The sequence below is a fragment of the Macrobrachium nipponense genome, chromosome 3 (assembly GCF_015104395.2).
Source record: "Macrobrachium nipponense isolate FS-2020 chromosome 3, ASM1510439v2, whole genome shotgun sequence".
Taxonomy (NCBI): domain Eukaryota; kingdom Metazoa; phylum Arthropoda; class Malacostraca; order Decapoda; family Palaemonidae; genus Macrobrachium; species Macrobrachium nipponense.
The window spans coordinates 20,358,336-20,375,443 of NC_087202.1; the positions used below are offsets into that span (position 1 = coordinate 20,358,336).

At 36.7% G+C, this 17,108-nt stretch overlaps 2 protein-coding genes across 4 annotated transcripts in view; one reads left to right on the plus strand and one right to left on the minus strand.

Moving 5' to 3' along the window:
• Positions 1-17,108, minus strand: part of LOC135221653 (bleomycin hydrolase-like) — a 228,735-nt gene that overhangs the window by 174,407 nt on the left and 37,220 nt on the right. The window lies entirely within an intron of this gene.
• The window catches only part of LOC135221652 (puratrophin-1-like), a 543,050-nt gene continuing 527,649 nt past the window's right edge, over positions 1,708-17,108 (plus strand). For 2 of the 3 annotated variants that reach the window (XM_064259345.1, XM_064259344.1), the window contains exon 1: positions 1,710-2,037. The gene's annotated coding sequence lies outside the window, so the exon portion shown is untranslated. Of the gene's footprint in view, positions 2,038-17,108 lie in introns of all 3 variants that reach the window. The other variant, XM_064259346.1, reaches the window with a different exon arrangement.

The window sequence follows — 17,108 nt, forward strand, 5'->3', positions numbered from 1 at the left end:
CTGAAAAGGAACATTACAAAATAATAGAATATCTTAAGTATCGAAGATGTCATATGAAGTACTGAATAATAGGTCAGAAGTTTTCTTATTGCGAGATGTATCATACTGAAAAATAAATATAATCAAAATTCAAATACACACACGCACACACACACACAACACACACACACACCCACCCACCACTCACACACACACACACACACACACACACACATATATATATATATAATATATATATATATATATCATATAATATATATATATATACTCGTATATGTAATCGTAGGAACTTTTTAACATAAGTTTTTGACTGCGTTATTCTTCACTCGTGCAATCTTTCTAGGACCATTAGAAAAGACATTGCCACACGTACACACACTGAAAGAGAGAGAGAGAGAGAGAGAGAGAGAGAGAGAGAGAGAGAGAGAGAGAGAGAGAGAGAGCTCTATATGACGCCATCATTAATATTCATCTCAGGCTGGATGCCATTTCATATTTTCCATGAATGTACTCTGCGACCCGTCGTGCTACTTTTTAAAAATCCCGTTTTTTATAGATGATTTTTTTGGCTCTATTTTTACATGGCTTTAAACTTAGACTTGACCATACTCAACAAAAATTGTAGGCCATTCTATTTAAGCTTCTGTTAGCCACATACTAAATTAGGCTTTATTAAACTTAACAGGTAGAAATTCATTTCATCCCTAATAGTTGTTTCCATACACCGTATTTACTAACCCTTCTCTCCACACCTCTTCCCCGGAATCCTTTTTATTATGTATAAAGCGGCTCATATAGGTTTCTACGGACCAGTCTCTGTATGTCTTGCTGATCAAATGCACAGATGTTAGAAAGTAAAAGTGATGCAGCTAGGATTAACGCCGAATAAGGTATAGCATTAGAATGGAATGAAAAGTTACTACATGTGTTTGTTTATTTTTGCTTGCTACCTTAGTTAACTTTATCACCATAATGGCGAATCAACGCGTTCGACTACCAACCTAATAAAGTATATAATTCTTAGCTCAATAGAGGCTCAGTAGAATAAATTCACTCGAGTTACTCGGGAAGCGACCCCGAGTCTTCTTGCTATATAATATATAGACCTGGGGAGCCAAGTCTGGTTATCAATACATTTGATTATTATATTCCTCTCGCTTTGATTTAATTATGCTTTCCTTTCCATGCTTATCATTTGTCTCCTTATAAAGTGCTTCTAATAACAATGACATTTGGATTGCCAAGTGTAAAATTCCTTACATTACAGAGGTAAATCATGAGCATAGCCTTTATTTTGTGTTAGTAAATGTATTTTATGCTGGAAAGACCTCTTGCTTTTCATCAACCCAGACCAACGCTAAAGTAAAGTGATTAACTAAAGTGTTTTGATAATTAGTGAATATATTTTGCTTTAGATACGAGTTGTTAGAGCATTCGGGAGCAATGGGTCGCGCACTGCTGGCGGACGTATGAAGTAACGTGATCACTGTAGTGTAATGTCATAAATTTGGTAATGTTTGCGTGGTTCTAAAACATTTCCTTTTGTTTTTCCATCGTTTATTCGTGATATTACCATCCAGTTTCATGACACTTGAAAATGACATATAAGAAACAGCAATTTTCCTTTGTAGTCATTACTTTTCAAGACTATCAGCTGGGCTAACTTGGAATGGAAACAACGCGAGCCGCGACCCGCGGCCGCGAGTGACTGACTGGCATGGAGCGAGTCAGTGTATCTCGAACTGTGTGATCGGAAAGCTATGCGCCATATCCTTCGAAGGAGTGGATGACTTGATTGCCTGTTTTTAATCGATCCAAGTGTGTGATATTATTAACTCCGGTGCTATTAATTGAAGATTATCATTCCCTCTGAACCCCTGTATTCACTGTTGATATCGCCGATGCTCAGTGGTTGAATTTAAGCCATTGTTACAAGTTTATTATTTCCTCTGGGCTTAGACCAACTTGCTTGCAGTAACTTGAACTCTCGACTTCTGTTTACCTGGATGAAATGTTTTGACTGAATTCAGTTTCCAGGTAAGAGAGACGGTCTCAAATTCATATGACAATGCTGTCATAATTAAGGTAACGGAAACGGCACTTGGTAACCTGTCATTTTAAGATTATAGCACTGCTGCATAAATTTAAAACCTAGGCCTATAATCTGGTTGCAAAAGCAAACCCACATACTTGGACCCTGTTGTAGTTTATTTTCATATGGTTCAATATAAACTTTAATTAAGGGCATACATACATACATACATATATGCACGATACACATGCATACATTATTTGAATACATTATTATGTAATTCCCATAGTTTGTATTTTAGGGATTAGGCATATTTCCACATACGCGTTATAATTAAATTCGCAGTTTGAAAAGACACGTTGATTTATTGTTATCCTATTCGTTGAAATCAGTCACCTTGAACTAATGTGAAAAAAATAATAAGCTGCACTTTCATCTATTTATTACAAGGGTCTGTACCTATACCTAATTAATAACTATAATGAACATTCGTAATTTTTGTAGTCTATCGTGCCATTAAGCTGAGGTCGTTGATTGTAATTATAATTTACTTCAGAATATATTTGCTGCACTGAAATGTCCTTAATCATTCTAATATGAGTGAAATAATGTCGTTAAGTGAATTCTGAAAATCTGTTAAATGTGCAATCAAAGCAGCTTGATGGCACACTGAAATTTAACGTTGTTACTGTATGTACTTTTTAAGTTACTGTGTAGAACTAAACCATCCTTAGAAGTGTATAATAACCCGTGACTTACAGCCACGTTGAACTGTGTCCTGTGTTACTTATCATTCAGTATTCACGTAATAAGGTTCATACACCGAATTTTGGCTCCGAACTGTCTTTTGGCGGGAAAACATTTCAAGTTGATACTCTAGGAAATAGGTTTTTTGGGCCTTTCAAAGCACTGAGGCACTTTAAAACGTTAATCTAAATTGACAGAATTTTTTATTGATGTATATTTTTATGCCTTTTCAAAGTCATCATTATTGCCATTGAATTTGAAATAAAAATGAAGTTAGGTCCATTAAGATTAATTTGATCTAGACCTATGCTTTTGGAAGCTTTAGGATACATGTCCATTCATTTATGAGCAGGTGTAGTATTCCGCAGTCAGGTGTAAATTATGCTTACATGAAATATTAGATAGGTTTAGGAAAAAAAGGGCAAGATATAGAAAAACAAAAGACAAAGTACCAGCAACATCATGGCAAAAAGTGCTAACACCATCCAAAGATTGACATCTTTATGTACTTGGGAAGAAAAAGAGAGAGAGAGAGAGAGAGAGAGAGAGAGAGAGAGGGAGAGAGAGAGAGAGAGAGAGACGAGAGATCGAATTGAAGACGATCGAAGAGAGAGGAATTGAGGACAGAGGAGAGAGAGGAGGGGGGGGAACGAGAGCGAGAGAGAGAGGGAGAAAGGAAGAGAGAGAGAGAGAGAGAGAGAGAGAGAGAGAGAGAGAGAGAGAGAGAGAACCCTTCCATTATAGTACCTTCCCCTAATGAAGAGTAACACAAATTAAGTAAAGAAGTGATAAGATTAGTAGTACATAACATAAAATTACATAAGGCTATAATGAGAACGAAATTTTCTTGAATAACTTGAATTTCAGTTAGGGAAATACGCTAGGCGCAGGTTACCGTGTTCTTGTCATATTTGTGGAAAACATGCACATAAGTACACGCACGTATATATATATATATATATATATATATATATATATATATATATATATATATATATATATATATATATGGGTGTGTGTGTGTGTGTTTAACTGATTTTATGACGATTATCACTTGGTAAAATGCATACTGAGAGAAATATCGGTATCTCTTTTAGAAAATGAAACAAACTAGGATAATAGGAATACAAGGAAAATATTAGTCGAAGAAGGGATATATATTATATATATATATATATATATATATATATATATATATATATATATATATATATATAAAAGTTGCATGGTTGCCTGAGAGAGTAGGACGCATCAACTTTGGGGGTAAGGTGAACTATAAACTGTAACGGGGCTCACCAAAACCGACAGTTGCTGTTCCATTTTAATTAACTGATCTTTTCATAATTGTAGTCGTTTTTATCAGTTCCTAGTCAGTAGAGCGGCCTACTCTTTAGAAAATGTTAATCTCGTGTTCCTTCTAAAAACTGATGCCTTGTCCCAGTTACGAACACATTTTTTTTCGTAGTTTCTGAACTCTGTGGCATTATTAGCAGAGAGAAATTTTGGTTATCAGATAAGCTTTGATTCCAATCCCTACGTAATTCTGTGAAATATACAATGCCATTTGGGCAGGGCATGTTACTTTCAACCAATCATCATCAAGCTGCCGACCATTCGCACATTGGCTTTGATTTATACAAGAGGCTGAGAAACTAATCAGTCTCTTAGACTCCTCTTTTTACGGATTCGGCATTTGCCCTAAGGGAGGTTAACGGATCTTATTTCGGAACAATGAGTTTGACAGCGTAAACTTTGGATCCCAGTACGGGATGGACCATGGACGAACTGAGTGCGTAGCTTCCTCAAGTCATTATCAGTCATGTTAGCCATCTAGATAAGGAGTAATTAGGTATCTTGTGAACTTTGGGTTCGCAGAATGAGATTGGCGTGTTGTACAGGATTACTACGTCTTTTTCACAGATGGGCAATTGAATCTTCTGCAGTTCTATTTAGATATGTACTCATGCATATAATAAGGGCCATTTAATGATAATTATTTGCAAGAAATATATAGCAATTTTTTTCAGATATGAGACATCTCCCTTAATTGTTGTTTATTGCCTTTATCTGAGTTCTTGCTCTGTTTTCAAGGCAAGAAATGACAGTTCCCTTGAAAAGAGCGTACAGCTTCTCTCTTTTGGAGTTGAACATTATCCTTATATCAATGAAATTAGAATGAGCTCGAACACATAGTCGAGGACTTGCTTTTTGAATGAACCGGAAAAAATCTCTGAACGTGTTTGTTGTTAAGGGGAAATAGTAGATAAGCATGCTAGCCTATCTACTTCAGATGCTTTGCCTTGCGAGCGCGCGTTTGTGTGTGTGTGTGTGAGGAGAGAGAGGTGAGAGAGAGAGAGAGGGGGAGAGAGAGAGAGAGAGTAGAGAGAGATGAGAGAGAGAGAGAGAGAGAGAGAGAGAGAAGAGAGAGAGAGATGCTTTGATTTGTTCATCATGTAGGCGTATGGCCTTTAGTATTCACAGGAGTCACATTTTTTCAGGCTAACCTCTTGTGTCACTTACACGATGAAGGTCTGCGCTCATGCATGCAAGCTGCCTTGCTCTGTATTGACTAGTGTTATTGAGCCTTGACTGTCAAGCGCTCCTTGACGCCACTGTGCATAATACATGTCACATGGAAAGGATAATAATTTTGCAGCCAAAGCGTATATGAAAAAGTGTTCTGTTTTGGTAGCAGTTTTATACTTAGCTGCAGTTAGTTTTGGTGTTGATATTGTATTCAGAAGCCTTATGAAAAAATTATTTTGTTATGATTATAATTGGCATATTAATTTTTATGATTATATTTTAGTCTCAGACACATTAGATAGATTTTTTTAGTTTTTATCATAAACTTCATATGTTGAACCGTTATCAGCTTTTGATTTCCGGGTAAGTTTATTTTAAATGGATGTTTATTATTATACGCCTTTCTTACATTTAAAATTATTTGATTTTACACCTTGGTCTAATTTTACCGTGCCGGCATTCTGATTTATGTAGCTTGCACAGCAAATTAGTGGTCTTTTTTGGCTTTTATCAGTTCAAAGACAGTAATAATGAAATTGTGATCATTATAAAATTCTAAGTTTCTTTACGTTTGTGATTATCTGACGATCTTTGGTTATATTCGTATAACCTTAAATTTTCAGTCCATTTTTGTAGTTTTATTCAGTTTTGTTGCTAGAATTATTTAATGCTGAATGTGTATATTTGGAAAAAAAAAGGTAAATAGCAAATCTCATCGTATAAGGCTTGAAGTGTTGTTTTATATCCTTTTATCAGTTCTCTCTCTCTCTCTCTCTCTCTCTCTCTCTCTCTCTCTCTCTCTCTCTCTCTCTCTCTCTTCTTCTTCTTCTTCTTCTTCTTCTTCTTCTTCTTCTTCTTATTATTATTATTATTATTATTATTATTATTATTAATATTATTTGGTAGGCAGTTGATCAATATTCATAGTATCGTTTTGTTATCTTTGTTATATATAAAATGTTTTGTTGCCCCCTCCCCCACCCACTTTCCATCCATCCCCTTCCGATAAATTTCGATAGTAGACTAGGCGTACCGGGAACTTTTGATAGACTTCTGAGGGCCGCCATTCATCTTTTTAAAGGTATAGCCACATAACGATGATTGCTGATTACCTGGATGATCAACCTCATGCCCTTTGGTAGACCAAACTCGAAGGAAGTGAGATAACTCTAGTAATTGACAAACCGCTTCTCGAAAGCTGAGATGTAAAAAGGTGGAAAAACAGAAGCAAGAGGAGATTCCAAAGTTACTGTGTGGGAAGAAAGGAACAGTTTTAGCTATAGAAATGGAGTTTGCGTAGGTAATAATTTTTGCTCAACTGCAGGGGTCAAAGAAAGGAGAGAGTAAAAAAATGTTCGAGTTGTGCTGATGTTTTTCATTGGTAATTGGTTATCAGACATTCTATATTGATAACTCTTTTGACATCTCTAGCTAAATTAATTTCAATGTATCGATAAGTAAATGACTATGCATTTGTAATTGTTCCTTTCTTGATGAAGGTGCGTTGTACTATATGGACTAATTGTATCTTTGATAGATAATGAAATAGTGTGTCGTATAGCCATAATTTAAAGGGGATAATAATTCTTTTGTATGCAATGCTATTGCATTCAACTTAAAAGGAACTATTTTTACTTCTGTTCAAAATATTATTTGCATATATGCTAGAGGTTATTCCACGATGACTAAGCACAAAAAGAGATGGTAATATGTACTACTAGGGATTAAACCTGCTATGTCAAAGGCCGGGGTAAACTCATGCAAAGAAAAGTAGACGTCCGCACGAAAATATCGTTTATTAATTAATGTAATAATTTGTCTTATAGTACTAAACACGGCGTCCACAAATTCGATATTACTATGGAAATGGTTTCCCTGTGTTTGATTCTTTAATATTGTAGGTTGATATAAACTTTTTAAACTTTCAGAATTATGGCAAGTTCACTTGATAGCCGATGATTTGTCAGGGCTTGAAAGAAGTATGTTCTCTTAATAAATTTTGAGGAGGTAGTAATATTAGAATATTACCAAAAATGAAGGTGGTTGTGTTTTGTAAAATATTTTCATAATACGAGGAAAAATGTATTTAGAAAAATTATATTAAATGCACAGTTAATTTGCTAATTCAATCCATTAGCTTTACGTGAACTATCGTTACTCGCACCAGACAGTCTTACAACGGTCACTGGAGTTTCTGTCACAACGGCGTTTAGCATTCTGGTAACTGACCAGACCAAAAGTTGCTTAACTTGGGTAACAGAGGTAACAGAGAGACTAGATGTATTATAAACAATTATTGTCTGTCATTTTTTGGTGGTCACTCATCCAACTACTGACCATCGGTGTAACTTCACTGTTTAACTTTGGAAGTAAGCGTTACCTGCTTTCGTTTTACGGCCTCACTGTAGTGAATTGTCGCTCTCACCAGAAAATTGGAACGCAGAATTAAAAAGGTGTTTCTAGCTCATTGATGAAGACCAAACTCAGCAGAAAGAGTGACGAAGAAAAACGAAAAGATGCCCGAACTTTAAGCAGGCAAAGTAAGGACGTCAATGAACTGCTCTTCTTTATGGTGCAGCCATCGAAGAAAAGGACAATTTAGCTCTTGTGGCCTAGTAATGTTAAGGGTGTTTCTCCACTATTGTCTGAAGTTGTTGCTCTGGTTTAGTTGTTTGTCATTTACAAGTACGGGTTCTTGGTGTTATAAACAGCACGCAGTTCCTCCCAGACAGAATAAAGTTACGGTACAGAGAAAATTATTGACAGAAGGCCATTTCATCTTGGGATGTAACTTTTCAAGAACTTGCAGTGATGTAATTCTGCGAAGACCAGAGGGGCGGGAAGCCAAGCTAACCTTGATGAGGCTGTTATTGTTAAAAAATGATTGAGTAATTGTTGCTGTATGGCACGGGCAATATTTGAAAACAAGTAAAGAATGCGCCGAAGAAATCGAGTTTTCTGTCCGGTGGTGGCTTCAGCCACGGCCCATGAAACTCAGCCACGGTCCGGTGGTGGTCTATGTTGTTGGTACCTATGGTGCATCCAGAAGTACGATTCTTCTTTCTCCCATCTTACCTATCAGCAAAAAAGAAGAAAAAAAAAAGCCTCGGTAGTTTTTAAGATCTGAAGGCGGACGGACAGACTAAGCCGGCACAATACTTTTCTTAGAAAACTAAAAGTTCTATTGCAAAAGGGAAATAATGGTTCTTTTATGACAGTCTTCATAACTGCAGTTGGGATTACAGACGATGATACTTCTCAACGTATTCTCATGGATATAATGCAGTATCATCATAATCCTAGGGGTCTGTTACTAATTTACCGTCGTTATTTGTATCTTGAAAAGATTTTTCAAACCTCCGTATTTATGTATGTATATACATGTATATATGTATAATCAGAAACATTGTGCCATCTCTCTCTCTCTCTCTCTCTCTCTCTCCTCTCTCCTCTCTCTCTCTCTCTAGGCACATTGTTTTCGTTGTAAGGTACTATTAAAAATGAGGATATGCAAATTAATAGGACTTGACTGTAACCGACATCCCGTATAACTGCACACCATGAATTTCAACCTGACCTTGCTTGAGGACACGCCGTCTTTAAAAGGCGTCGGGTGGGATCTCTCATTTACAGTAAAACTGTGAGCTCGGCGATATCTTGCCTACAACATGCCCCCCTGCCCCTTTAAGTTTCCTTTGGTAAGAAGGTCATCTGGCCGCAGGTAAAAATGTTGATTTTAAGAAGATGGGTATTTAGCTAATTGGCAAGGAAGTTGCAGGCTGCGTCAGAACGGGTCAAGATCGAAATGTGCTGTTTACTTGCTAAATAGGTCGTCACTGGTTCTTGATCACCATTAAGGGACGAAGATATTTAAATCCCACATAAATTTGTCTCTTCTAATATATGTACAGGAGCAACAGTGATTTCGCATTTTGAGGAGAGTAAATACACCTGTGTCCAGTCCCTTTCTCTTGGCAGTGCTAAGGCATCCGAGCAGCCTTCACCTACAGCTGTTAGATATTCCGAAGGAGGTTTGCTTCATGGTCAGCCTTATGTGAGCATCCTCTCGTCCCCCAGCCCCACCCCCCAATCCTCTGAGTCCGTTGTTCGTGTCAACGCGAAAACACGCACTGTCCTTGTCCTTCTTGACCCGCGCTTTTCAGGCTTTCCAGATATGAATAGAGCTGAAATGTAGTAGGTCCTCTTTTCTTATTCTTCTTTCATCTTTTGTTATCTTCTCCTGCATTCTAGATACTCATATGGCTGAACTGAAGTTGGGTATTCAGTTTAAGGTTTTCTGTATAGGGGTTGATAGGGGATTTTTTTTTTTACTCTATGCTCTCTAGTTTATTTAGGCAATCGGAAGTTCTGCGTAATTTTGAATATTTAAAAAAAATATTATTGCATGAAGGCATCAGGTTAGTTCCATGTATCTTTTGATTGGATATGACAATAATTCCGATTTATTCGGTTACTTATGTTTGTTTTTCAATAACATTTGTTTTAACTTTTTTGGTTTTACTATAGTGTATATATATGATTCTTTATGTATAACACATAAACTAGGCCTAACAAGTTGTTTTCAGTTAATTATCTTGAAGCAGTTATCCGTCATTTTAACCCTTTGGGCCAGCATCCATCAAAATGGGTTATACGTCAGGTTTAATTGCCTATTTCATAAACCCCGATAAGAGGAACAAGATTTTCTTTCAATCATCCCTTCCCGCGGAACATTACGACACCCGAGTCTTCGGTAATGAAAGCTAGAATTCATTTACGTACTCGGTCATCGCAGTTGCTATGGTCAGTCGATAGTTAGAGAAGATTTGATTCAGTGCAATATACTTCTATAACTTGGATAAAGTTATTTATATGTTTGGAGAGAGTGTTTACGTATGCGTCGAGGGAATGTGTCTTGTAGCCATTTGTTTATGGGATGTATGTGATGGCGCCTTATCTTAGGAGTGTGTTTTGATAGGTCGCGAATACATTCACCGTCGTATGTGTCTGGGTCTTGTATAGCAAGTTCTCATTTTATAACATTCACGACAGATAGCCCCCAATTCCTTATATTTCTATAAACTAGAGTGTTGCCTTCAGTTCACTGAAATGAATTCGCATGGTTGAATTTACTAGTCTAAAGTTATCACTTATGTATTTTGTCTTAACAACCTTCAATTGTACACAAGAATTTCGGAGTAGTTATCAATGTTTTATCAAAGTTTTTCAAATCTATTTGCGTATTGGGGTTATTCCAGCTGTAGGAAATATATCGAAACAATTAGATTTGAGTGACCCAGTCATTCGCACAACAGATTTTTTCTTGATCTTAATTCTTCATCTCAAAAATTCTTTAGTATTTGGCGGTGCCGTGATTATGGTAACTGCCACTGGGATTACATTTAAATACATGGGATTGAAGCCCGAGAAACTTATAAGGGAAATTTTTTTTTCTTTGAGCTGGCAGTAAATATCCGTAACAGATATCATTGACGCCAATCATTACTGGTTACTCATACTGCTCGGCATCTGCCATTGTCTACAATGATTGCGGCTGAGGATATTTACCGTCAATTAGAAAAAGATTATAGATGCTTCATGGTTGCTTGCTTACGTTGTGGAGGGGTATAACATCACTTGCAGTAATTTACAATATGAGTTTTGGTTAATACAGTCTTGTAAATTAAGCGATATATACTGCTGGCTTAAGAAAAAAATTATTTTATTAATGATGCATTATTTTAACTTGCATGAAAGTTAAAGATACATTCTTGGTCTTTGTATGTAACGTTGGTTAAAGATCTCACTTCTTATAATGGTGTATTAGTAGTAATTATTAATATTTGTATACCTCTCAGGTAATTGTATTTATTGCATGTTACTGAAGTGTGATAACTGAAATGTAGTGAACGTAAATTTACCTCGGGTCCTCGTTTCTTTACGCGGAGCAAGTTCGGCGGATTTGTAATATCTAATTATACCACTTTCCTTGAGAACGCTTTATCATTGGTGCGCTCACATTTCTCTTCAGGCGGATTTGAAATACAGTTGATCAAGGTTTATCTTTTATTTTGTTTATTCACAATACCTTTTACAGTACTTCAACACGAACATTTTCACCAGAATAATTTTTTGGCTGAAGAGGGATTGATATTCCATGGATTTAGGTATTAAAAGATGCATATTCTCAGATTGTGTAAGGAAGGTATGAACTGGAAACAGCTGTATTTAGTTGCGAAATCTTGGTGGAGGCTGTGAGCATTTTGTGCCGAGGTAATGTTGCCTCCCTTGAATTCTATTAGCCCTATACCCTTTCACATGTCGTAGGCTATGCTGTATTTATTTACGTAAGTATGTGTTGTGTTCTGTTGCGTGCGTTTTGGGCGTCAGTACACCTCACTTTCAGACATTACAGATATGGCTATCCAGAGCTGAGTAGTTTATATAAACTTCTTGAAGATTTTGATGTAGATATGGTATATTATATATATATATATATATATATATATATATATATATATATATATATATATATATATATATATCCGTTTATATGTGTCTTCAAGAAGTTTATATCAAATACTTCACTCTGGATTGACAATGAAAAGTAGTATATATATGTAATCTTTATCAGTCTTGGATCATGCGAACGGCGCTAATCTGTCACGAATGCATATCGAAACGTTTGATTATTATATATGTGAAATGGGAGTGAGTTTGTTTCAACAGTTGTTTTGCCTCGTACAGTTTACGCACTATTACCACTTGCTCAAGTCCATGTCTTTTATTGTTATTGAACGTAAAGTTTTGGGATGTAATTACACGTCTCTTTGGGAATTTTGATGGATAACATCTCTGTTACCTTTCGTTGATTTACGTGGCCTGTAAAGCCAAATGTTGGACACTGGTTCTAAAAGCTTTGGTTAATGGACGAAACGAAGGACAAAAGGTTTTGTAAGGCCATAAAACAGTAGTTGGGGCTTCTTTGTTTTCTTTTGTTAACTCCACTTCATTTTGCTGTCCCTTTTATTTTTCTGGAAGTTAACATCTTTCTCTCTCTTAGCTGAGCGACTGATTCTAATCTATCCTTACTTAACCATAGGCCTACTCAACATTTTGAAATGCATTTTTCTATGTGGAACGTGTTAGGTATTTTCTTTGACGAAGTTCGTTTTTTTATTTTTTTATTAACAGACTGTTTTATATAAGTAATTTTTGCCGAGTATTGCCTAAGAGAAAAGGCGATGTCATGAAATGTGCTGTAGACTGCACCATATTATTGATATTCATTCTATTTTCGGTTTTCTTTTAAATCAGATATTTAGTTGTAGAGTATGAAAGAATTATTTGCTTCAAGATTTAGATATATTTTGCGATATCTGTCGTACAGTTTATTTGCCTCAAAGGCCTAAATAATTTATTTGTTTTAGCTTGCGCACAGGTTTACACATAGGTATATGCCTTAGGCCTAGACTGTGAAACAGTATAAGCCAACCCAAACACCTGAGATTTAACAAGATGTTTACGAAAGCTCACGTTCCCAATTTTCACTTGTTGTTCTTTCATTTTTTCACCCCAGTGTTTCACCGACTCTGAATTCATCACCCCGAGATAATTCCACGCTTGTATTGATAAGAAGGGTGGAAAAGAAACGCTGACCTATTAGTCATCGTCATTATCATCGCCATCATCTCCGTTGTTTATATTTGGGGGACTTTATTCGGTTCATGAGGTGGAACACTTTTATTACTCAGGTACAGTTTATCATTTTGTTGAATATCTAACAGTCTTGAGTCATCGTCACCATCCTTGTCTATTTATGGAGGCCGGTCACTTTTATTTGCCAATTATAGTTATAATTTTCACAGTTTTTAAATATACATGTTTGAATAATCTGATACTGCTCAGACAAAAAAACGAAACATAACAACTAAGCCAAGTAGCCGTAATGCGAACCTCTAGGTAGGAAGGAAGGAAGGAAGGAAGGAAGGGAGGGAGGGATCTTTTCTTCACTTGACGCCAGAGGTTGTGGCTAGAATGAGTAATATGTGTCGTGTTCAAGCATGAATTATAGATATGGATAGGCCTCGTATATGCTGGTTGTGAACCGCGTCTGAGCCCGGATGTTGCCGACTAACAGGTGCCTGTTTATTTCGTCTGTTTGTTGGGCCTTGTGGTGCACGCGTGCACTCATATGTGCATGAATGTAGTATACATATATAGGTACTTATATATGTAATATATATATATATATATATATATATATATATATATATAGAGAGAGAGAGAGAGAGAGAGAGAGAGAGAGAGAGAGAGAGAGAGAGAATTTTCTAAAGTTATACTGCACATTTATGAACTAAATGTGATCCATGCTGTCGAATGACAGCTCTAACGAGGGAAACGAGGTGTGAATGATTCTGGATAATATCAGCTTTGGAGAGAGAGAGAGAGAGAGAGAGAGAGAGAGAGAGAGAGAGAAATTTAACGGCAGTTGAACGACAAAACACGTTTTGAGCTGATGTGAACATTCGGTTCCGGTGAGCGTTCGTGAGGTGTGTTATTTCTGGCTCATGGTGAGAGACTCTAGACGCAGAATTGTCGGCTTTTCTCCCTATGATGACATTAAAGTAACGTTCCTTGTACGTCGTTTTAGCGTTTTCTTTTGTGTGACATTAGTCTTTGGTCAGGCTGTTCTCTCTCTCTCTCTCTCTCTCTCTCTCTCTCTCTCTCTCTCTCTCTTCTCTCTCTCTCTCTCTCTCTCTCTCTCTCTCTCTCTCTACAGTGATATAGAACGAGGAAGTTATTTATTTGCCAGGCCAGATTTCGTAAACAAACAAGTCAATCTTGAGATCAAGTGCAGCCTATTGAAACTGCCCCCCCTTTTTTTTAAAGTCTCCTTATCAGATAGCTTAATAAATAGCAGTTTGGTGTCCTCTAAATAAACGTTTCAGGCGCGACAGGTTGCCATTTAAGAATCGTCAAATTGAGATATCTAATAAAGCAATGTGCACCTTTAATGAGGGGCCATGGGATACTTTATAGGCTTTAAAAACAAAAAAGAAAACTGCAAGTGTTATATCTGCTTCATGATGTCACAAATTTCATAGGGACTCTAAAGCTGTTTCAGTCGAGGAATATTCAAAATGAAGGTGTCCTTAAACGATCTTGAATATTCATTAAGTTTAGCTAAGATGAAAAACAACACAGTGACGGGAACAGTCATGTAGATCACTAACATAAAATGAATAACCTGCTGCTGTACAAACTAAAATCATACGTTTACTTGGTTACCAAATATCCGTAGGATTCACTGTGCGAGAATGTTATTTCGGTTGAAGACCATTTGATTATTCTACTGCCTTGCCAATTAGTACTTCCCAACTCTGGGTATAGATATATTAAGTTTTACGGGATATTCTATACATAAAAAGGCCAGAATTGGGATATAGAAAGAGAACATTCCCCATATCTAACTAATTCAGCTCCTCAGTGGCGTGGTGGGTTTGGTGTTTGCTTCTCACCTCGGTGGTCGCGGGTTCGATTCCCGGCCATTCCATTGAGGAGTGAGAGATGTGTATTTCTGGTGATAGAAGTTCACTCTCGACGTGGTTCGGAAGTCACGTAAAGCCGTTGGTCCCGTTGCTGAATAACCACTGGTTCCATGCAACGTAAAAGCACCATACAAACAAACATATCTAACTAATTCACAAATACGACAAGAAACACAGACATCTGATCAAAAGTCTATCGATGTAATTGGCATAAACTTTCAGAAAAGGCACAAAAATTGCTCCGTACCCTTGGCTGGAAAAACAACAGCACAAATGCACAGCATTTTGCTATGCCTTCTTTATGAGCTTTGATAGGTCTGGTTTGAAGTGCGGTTTTGTCCTCCTCACTGTGTCTCGTTTAACTGGAAATTCTTCATAAAATCATTTGTCAGCGTAAATAAGTAAAAAATTCCGATCGTTCTATTATTTTTGTTTCATTTTAGCGCCAGATTCTTTTCTATGACTGCTTTGTTTTTTTGTTTTGTACATTAAAGTCAGTATTCTTTAGTTTATAAATGTTGTGCACATCTATTATATTATGTTCATTTGCTTGAGTAGGCTATTAAAGTTACTCTTAACCTTTGAGGGATTTTCTGAACGCTGATCATCGGGATTTTCATTATGAATTTATTAAAAATAAATTATGTGTATTGTTCTAAAACCACCGTCTTATATTAAAAAAAAAAAAAAAAAGAATATAGCTTGGTGAGTATTGCTCCTAGGATGGCCTTGAATGTTTGCTTTTGTAATGAATTTAATGTGTAGCCAATCCAGTTGCGCCTGACCTGAAAAATCTGATTAAAGCTGTCAGTCATCATTACCCGGTGAATGGCATTGTGTCTGAAAGCAGTTGGTGGTGCATATATGCTCACGTGCTTTTTGCATGTGACTTTGAGGTCTGCATGTGTTCAGGTGTGTCCAGTCACATTCATGTACCAGTTGAGTAAGAATGGTGGTTATTATTGTATAATGTGAGCAGTTTATCGTAATTTATGCCATTTTTCTCTTTGTCTTATTCAACATCAACATTTCACTTCAGTAAATGAAAATTAACCCAACAATGCATCTTGTGCGGAGATCGTGCTGCTTGCTTGGCTGTACCTACTCTCCTTCTTCCTCTTATTTTTATTTGTGTTTTTATTATGTATTTTTACATTATTTTTTTGTTGTATTTTTAAGGAGAAATGTCTGAGAAGGATCTTTTTTGATGTGATAAGCTTTGCCAGGTGTTAAAGCCTGTACTATAGTGAACTGAAGGGAGGGAAGAAGTGTAGGTGTATAGCCTGGGGAGATGAAGTAACAGACTGGGAGGTAAAAAAACAGATTTTTTTATATTACTGTGTGGGGTTTGTAATATCATTGTTTTTTTACTAATATACACGCCACCTGCTGTAATATTTTCGTTTATGTAAACAGTAGGTTTGTGGTTTATTATTATCAGGTTTACTGGCCAACGGATACAGACTTATATACAGGGAAAACATTGAATTGTATAAATTTTATTTTATGTTAAGTGGAAATTAAATCATCATTCTTTGATTCACTTAGAAATGGACTCCTTCAGTTTCCCACTACAAAGTTCATTCACAAAGTTCTTTCATTCATCTCGCTTCTTTATTCTATGACTCAGGTTCAAAGGTTCAGCTCAAGTGTCGAAGCTAGGTTCACATCACATGGTTGTTCATGAAGGAACCCTTCGTGGTATTACATGGTGCACCTGGTTTGACCCCTGTGGGTAACTCGTTTCCGTCATGGTAGGGCTTGAGGTTGCCGGAGACTGTTTCTTGCCTGAGAATTAAGATTCTTTCATTGGGATAATTTTTTTTTCTAGCTTAAGCTGTCATATTGGGTATTCAGGCGCCCGATTTTAAGTGCTTATGGAGGTACTCAATAAAACTGATATCTTCACTTAATGCTATTGATATATGACATCAAAGAATGATTGCTTGAAGAGTTAAATTTCAAGTTTATTGCAAAATACCTGGGTTCGAGATAAGGCATATTATCTCTCCCGTTACCTGACACTGCGTACAAAAACAGCAATGAATCTCTCTCTCTCTCTCTCTCTCTCTCTCTCTCTCTCTCCCGTCAGCATCTGTTCTGGAATAGTAATCACTGTCGTTTTATTGTGTAATGCTATCCGAGAGCCCTATGGAGCGGTTTCGACCCTCGGCACCTCATTAGGTTTTTGTAGTTTCTCGAGAAGGCGAGAAAACTCCCGCATATCGATTTCAGTCATTTAGACCGTGACC